The sequence below is a fragment of the Propithecus coquereli genome, unplaced genomic scaffold (assembly GCF_000956105.1).
Source record: "Propithecus coquereli isolate 6110/MARCELLA unplaced genomic scaffold, Pcoq_1.0 Scaffold54, whole genome shotgun sequence".
Taxonomy (NCBI): Eukaryota; Metazoa; Chordata; class Mammalia; order Primates; family Indriidae; genus Propithecus; species Propithecus coquereli.
The window spans coordinates 5,672,857-5,679,909 of NW_012151285.1; the positions used below are offsets into that span (position 1 = coordinate 5,672,857).

Below are 7,053 nucleotides of genomic sequence, written 5' to 3' on the forward strand. Positions count from 1 at the left end.
CTTTTCTGACAGAAACATCCCAGAAAAAAAAAAAAATAGTGTCTCTCTTCTTCCAGGAAACTTAGTCATATTTTCTTGTGACACTTGAACTTAGAGCAGCCATCTTGCAACCATAAGAGGAACTAGCCAAGGCCAAAACAAGGATGTTGCTTGCATTTTTCAACCTTTTTCCTCTGACCTAAGTTGTAAATATACACACACACAACCTTCCTGATCCAACATTCCCCTACTGAAATCTATTTCTCTCTACTCTAGTCTTCTTCACAGCTAAGCTTCTCAGCACTGAGTTGTCAATACAAGCTGTTTACTCCACTAAACTGCGTATTCATTATTAACATTCCCAAGGCTTTCCTAATTTCCCAAAACTCAGGTTTCTAATAGTCTATGGCTTTTATATACTGCTACTCCAATTAATACATGCTATAGTAATGGTTTATTAGACTATAAACTTCTGAAAAGTACTGCATTGCCAATATCTAGAAAAGATCCTGGCTTATAAAGGCATAAACATTTGTTTCATAAGTCAAATGTAAACCCAATACCTAACAGGTAGAAATTCCACAAATATTGAAATGAATTTAGCCAACCTACTATCTACACACACCAAAAGTTCAATATGTATATGTGTGTGAGTTTGGGGGCAGAAGCATCATGAATCAGAAGATAAGAGAACAAAGTGTCTTGAAATTTAAAAATACAGTTATTCCTTACTCTTCAGGGATTAGAGATCTGTTCCAAGTTAACTCACCAGAAGAGAATAAAGTGTTTCTACACTGGCATCTGAGAAGCAATGGCAAGACAGCACACTAGTATCTCAATTCCTCTGCTACTGGTGACCCCACTGCTGCCAACCTGCTCCAGAGAAGAAAAGGTACTCAGCTCTTCTGGGGTCTAGAAAACAGACAAACTAGGCTAATGACAAAAGGAATGCCCTCAGAGGCAAAACATATTGTTTAAAAATCTAAGGAAATATGCCTATAGCTTGATCAGCACTTAAGACAGTCCTTTACCACAAAGGGACAGCTAAGCAGGGAAAGTGAATAGTAGCTACAGACTCATCCCCAACTAGCATTTCCTTTGATTTCTCTGGATGACAGCTGAAACTGAAGGCATGTCAGTAAAGAACTCTAGTCAGCAGGGCAAAAGGCTTTTCTACTTCAAAGTCTTCTGCTAATGTGAAAAAAAAAACTGTAACAGCTAATAGCTTTTTTCTTACTTCTTTTAATTTAAATGGTAAATCCTACCTAGAGGAGACTCCTGAGCCACTCTGGTAACACTCCTTAGAAAAACATAGTAGATAGCCATCAGATACTCTGGAAAGTGAAGAGGCCTGGGCCAAAACATTACAACCACTTTACATTTTTAAAAATAATCTTTAAATATAAAATATACACTAATGAAATTACTGACCTTACCAAAAACAACCACTTACTCCAAAAATACAACCTAATTAAAGGCTCATAAATTTATTAAAATGCATCTTTTATAGCTACATATTTATAACAAACTGTCTGATGGATGAGTAACTGTGCCGATTTAGAGGACTTCCAAAAGATGCTGGCACACTTTAAAGGAACAAGGCATTAAGTATGCAAAGATACCAATAGGCGAGGAGTTAAGTAGGTAGTTCTCCCCCATATTTTCAACAGAGCCCCGAAGAGTTCACCTCCTTAGGCCAAAAACACTTCCCCTGGGAGTCCTAGAGGCAGACAAGCCAATAAAAAGAAGAGATTAATAAAATATATATATATATAAAAACAGAGAGGGCTATTTCCCTTACTACACTATTTAGTCTATAACCTTCGAGATGAGCTATTACTAATGTTCAGGCTACAAAGGAATTGAAAATACTTCTTAGTGTAATTCCACTTTAATGAGGGATGAGGAAGTGGAGTGTAATTGTTCCACTATGACTCTGATCCAATCTAAAAAATAAAAAAAAAAGTGAAAATAACTTTACCAGAGAGAAACTGAGAATAATTATTTTACTACAAAAATATTCTTTTGAACAATGAGTTTCCCCTGGCATTAACAAAAGGATTTAAATTAATTTTTAAAAGAACATGATTTGCACACAGTTTCAGCTGCATTAAGGTAACATTTTCTAAATTGTGCCAGTACTGAGACAGGAAATGAGCAGCCAGCCAACTTCATTGCATGCCCACTGTGCTCACACAACAGTCATTAACAACCAAGATTCTGGCAACCACTATTTCTTTGTTCCTATGTTTGCTTTGAGGCAATTATCCTATTAATATTTTCCAAACTGTCCCTGATCCTAAACAAAACAAAGGATCTGTTCTAGAGGCGTGATGATATTTTAAGTATTAATGTATAAGAAGACCCAAATTATATTTTGCTCGATTCAATTCTGAGCCAAATATGGGTAAAAATAAGTCACAAATTTTCTATCTTAGGAGATGAATTAGAAGAATGATTTAATTCCAGCTGCTTCCTCAATAATCACACCAATGATGAAAACAGAAAGTAGAAATCTAAATAATCAAGAGTTTCAACTCAGTACACTCTTAAGAGGTACAACACATAATGTTCCCTCCTTCAATCTGTTAAAAATTCCCAAGTTTCAAAACCACTGAACTAGAACAAACTCATATTATACCACCCAGTGGAGCAACCAATAGTTTACTGAACAAACACAGAGGAGGCACGTTCAAGGCCACAGGAAATAAAACAGAAAGACACAGATCTTCACCATCAAGAAACTTACACTCTACTTGAAAGGATGGTCAAAATGTTTGACACAACCTTTCTCGATCACTAACAGGTACAAGAAGCTATATGATAAATGTATCTACTGTATTCATATGCATATCGTGTATAATTTTTCTACATTGGTATAGACATGTCATCTAAAGAAAACACAATACTTAGAACTAGTAAATGACAGGTAAATCCAAATGTTCCCAACAAACTGTATGGCACCCAGGAAGATGTATTGAGAAACAAGTTCTGTCCTGATATTAATAAGCAAGGAGGGAGTGGACAGGACACTAAACCTGCTGGGCCACATATGTCAACTATAATGTGAAGAAGACACTAGACTAAAAATGGCAAATGTTTTTATTTCTCCAAAAGCCAATTTCAATTAACTGGTAGTAACTGCCTCTAGAGCACTCTGCTGAAACTGTTAGAGTCTTTTAAATAAAAAGCTGTGTCCTGTGTTCCTTGCCCTCAGAAGTTGGGTGTGTTTGAGATGGTGCTACTGATTTATCATCAGAGTGTTCACTTGAGTTGTTTTTCCAGCAGCAGTGACCTGGGGCACTCCTCAGTCTCACTTGTGATTGATGGCTACAGTTCAACTCTGGGAAGCTACAAAATGTGGCTGTGTAACTAAGTACTTTCCTGATTCTGAGCAACAGATAATAACACCTAACATTTGTTGACGTTTAACACATTAACTGCCATGTGAGTTGTATTCAACTTACTAGTTTTGAGGCCCGGGCCTCATGAAGCATATGCAGTTAGTTCCTGAAAATCTTACTTGTTAATGTTCTTATTGTTACAATTGATATTGACAATTTAATTGCATATAACTCATGTACAGAAAATAAAAAATAACAATTTTTTCATTATCTTAGAAAGGATCGTTTTGTTTTCGAAGTTTTTATTCTATTTTCATAATAAAACACCATGGCCCCAAAGAAAAACAATTTTTTTCTAGTGAGGCAGTCAATGTATTAATATAGAGCTCACACTGTTCTAACCACATCTTAACCCATATTAATGCATATAACCGTCACAACAATCTCTATGATACAGATTCTATTACCACCATCCTCATTTTACAGAGGAGACAATGAGGCACTAAACACTAGGTGGAACATCTTGCTCAAGGCTTCAGAGGGAGTAACATAGCCAGAACTTGACCTGAAGCAGTCTGATCACTTACTTTTAACCATTTTACTTACTGCTTCTCTGTCAACTGTACAGAGATCAAACTCATGACTTCGGTTCTGTTAATGCTACACATTGAGTAAGCCAGATGCCCAGACTTCGCGGTGGTACAAGTCGGTATATTATCTGTAGTCCTGAAATGTTTATTCTCTCCAAGAGGCCTGCATTCTGGCAAAAAGCACTAAAATTTCTGGTGGATTATCTTATTTGGCATATTTTTTAAATACAGGAGAGGGGGATAGAAGGCATATGAAAGTTAACAGAATGCTAAATATTAATACTAACCACCCCCAACACTCATAAGAGGTTGATTTTCTTAATAAATGTGACTTCCAAAGAGATTTGCTAAATAAGTAGTCGTATTAATCCTCATTAAGGGGTGTAAGTTTAGAAGAAAAAAAAAAGGGCAGACTTCAAGGAGTAACAGAGTAATTTTTAAAAGAATTTGCTACATACATATTACACTCCAATGTGTAGATTATCTTCAAGTGTTCCCATTACACCTTCTTACACATCACTACACTTCAGATCACATATACATTAAACTTACAAATTGCTGGGCTTGTCTCCAAATTCAAAGTATGTTATCAAATGTAACTATTTTTTTCTATTTCCATTTTCAATATCAACAATGTAACAAGAAATGTACACTCAAGCTTCCAATCTTTAAGGTACAGTATAAAAAGAACTACACATGAAATAAAAATTAAATGGAATATTAAGAACATTTTGAAAGAACTATAGCTATTAAGAGGAAATCAGAAGCTTTTTAAAAAGCATTTCCATTATTGAAAGAATGTTATTGTCAGTAGTTAACACTATATTTTCCAACAGAAAGGGGTAGGGGCAAGCACCCAAATTATATAATACGTATGCTCTACTTTTAGTCTGTATCTTTAAGCTTAATATCTTTGTTATTTTACATAAAAGTACATTTAAAAAGCAAAGTTTTAATATTTTCTTCCCGAATAAATCCCCTTGCACCCCACCTTCAAGGCCCTACTAACTAAAAAATTCATGACTTCTAATCTCTATTCCCAAACTTAAAGCAACAAAATTAATCATTTTTCCTAATTCAAAATGTTTTAAATTACCTATCATCGATAATAATTAATCATTCTTTTGACCACAGGTCAGGGCCAAATCCCCCCTCCACACTTCCCATTCCTGAACTTTGTTATAAGGACTCATATGTTTGGGTTGTATCCTCATTTTTTAAGCAAGCAGCAATGACACAAGATGTAAAGATGGTAGCACCATATATCAAGAGAATGAGACAGATACGTATGGTTTGCCTTTCATTAAACAGTTCTTTCTAGACTTGACCCAATGAGACCTGTTAATTCCACCCATAGTCTCCTTACCCTCCCTCCTCTCGGACACCACTACTTGTGTATGCATGAAAAGCCTAAGTCCGTGCCAAACAGAACAAGTCCCCTTCTGTGTTCTCATAAAGAAATTTTTATGAAGAACAAATTCAATTCACTTTTTGACACTTATGGACCACACAACAAAACCACAAAAAGGAAACAAAAAACTAACTACAGTGAAAGTACTAAATATTTTTATTACAATACTGCTTATTGAGTTACTTCTGGCTGCAAATTTCTTTCCCGGTTTTAGTTCTCTCCAGCACAAATTTATTCTCAGGCACCAGGTCATGAGGATACTGTGTGTTTAAACACCACCTCAGTGCCACTTGGCCACTAAGAGTGCTATTGCACTTCATCCACTGATTACCTGTATCAATACAGGCAACCCCAGCTGGGTCCGCTTCAGCCTTGTGAAGCAACTCCTTTAGAGTGCTCCTTGGCCTTTTATAGTGGAGGCATGTGATGAGTGTCTGCACCAGCTGTTCCTAATTACCTCTCTGGCTAGGGTGAATGACTCAGCAACCCAACTTTTTTAGAGTCATCCCACCTTGTCATCCAACAAACATATTGAAGAATGGTAAACCACTTGAAGAACCATAGGTTAAACAACAATACCCGATGCAATCACTACACCGAGGCCACTCTACTCCAAGCTGACTCACTAGGAGCCTTTTTTTCCCTAGGCTTCTTTAAAAGGGCCAAAGGCAGAAGTGGCAAGTGCCTTCAAGCCCAGCCCAGCCCTTGCACCACTACCCCAAGACCAGGAAGAAACAAGCAGACCTCTTCCCATTTCTCTGGTTGACCATGTGAAGCACTCAAGTGCTCTGCCACCAACAGGTCTAAGGTTTCCTTCCACCCTTTCTTTGTAACTGCCTTACATGCAAACCCCCTGGGAGGTAAGGACTGTTCAATTATATGAACAAAGACCTAGTGGTGGCATCCACCAAGTTTAACAGTCCTAACACTCAGATAATTCTCCAAAAACATTAGCATCCTACAAAACAATCTTTGTTCCTCAAAGTATGACCCTGTAGCTTGTTTTCTCCACACTCGTTCTTTCACAATCACTACTGCACTTTACCTTGAACCAGCCCAAGTTTAACGCAGAAGCCTCACCGCATAAAAGCATTCCGCACAATTCTACTCAATGACATGAAACTGCCGTGGAAGAATGAAAAAGCAATGGCACGCATGTTACATTACACGAGCACAAAGCTGGTGTCTCTATAAGCAACACCCACTCTCACCATATTGTGAGAATCTCAATTACAATGTGTGGGCAAAACTCCAACAAAGGGAACCCTGGGATCTCCAGTCCCCAAAACCAGTCTTCGCTAAATCCGGCTCAGCAAGGTGGCATTCTCGCCCCAGCCACGAACTCGGCCCTCCTTACGTGGTTACCCGCGCGACACACACCCAGGCCGGGACGGCGGCAGGCAGCAGCTCGCCGGACGCCGCGGCAGCGGAGGGTGGTGGCAGGGGCGGGAGGACAACACGGGCCCGGGCCGCGAGGGCGGTGCTGATGTGTCACAGCCCGGGCGGGCCGCGGGCTCGGGGTGGGGAGCGGGAGCCCGGACCCCGGCCCCCGGCACGCCCCCGGCCCCCGCCCCGGGTAAAGTGCGGCGCGGGCCGGTAAACAACAGCGCAGGAGCCACGGGCACCGACGGCTCGCCCTTCCGGCGGACGCGGCCACTTCCAGGAACAGGGGCCGCGGACGCCCCCGGCAGGCCCGGCTCGGAGCCCCCCGCCCCGAGAGCAGCCGCCC

General features: G+C 39.6%; 1 protein-coding gene across 1 annotated transcript in view; it reads right to left on the reverse strand.

The window, feature by feature from the left end:
* The window catches only part of BACH1 (BTB and CNC homology 1, basic leucine zipper transcription factor 1), a 57,016-nt gene extending 50,263 nt beyond the window's left edge, over nt 1-6,753 (reverse strand). Inside the window, exon 1 of the mRNA XM_012657414.1 lies at nt 6,705-6,753. The gene's annotated coding sequence lies outside the window, so the exon portion shown is untranslated. The remainder of the gene's footprint in view (nt 1-6,704) is intronic.
* Between the last annotated feature and the right edge of the window lie 300 nt (nt 6,754-7,053).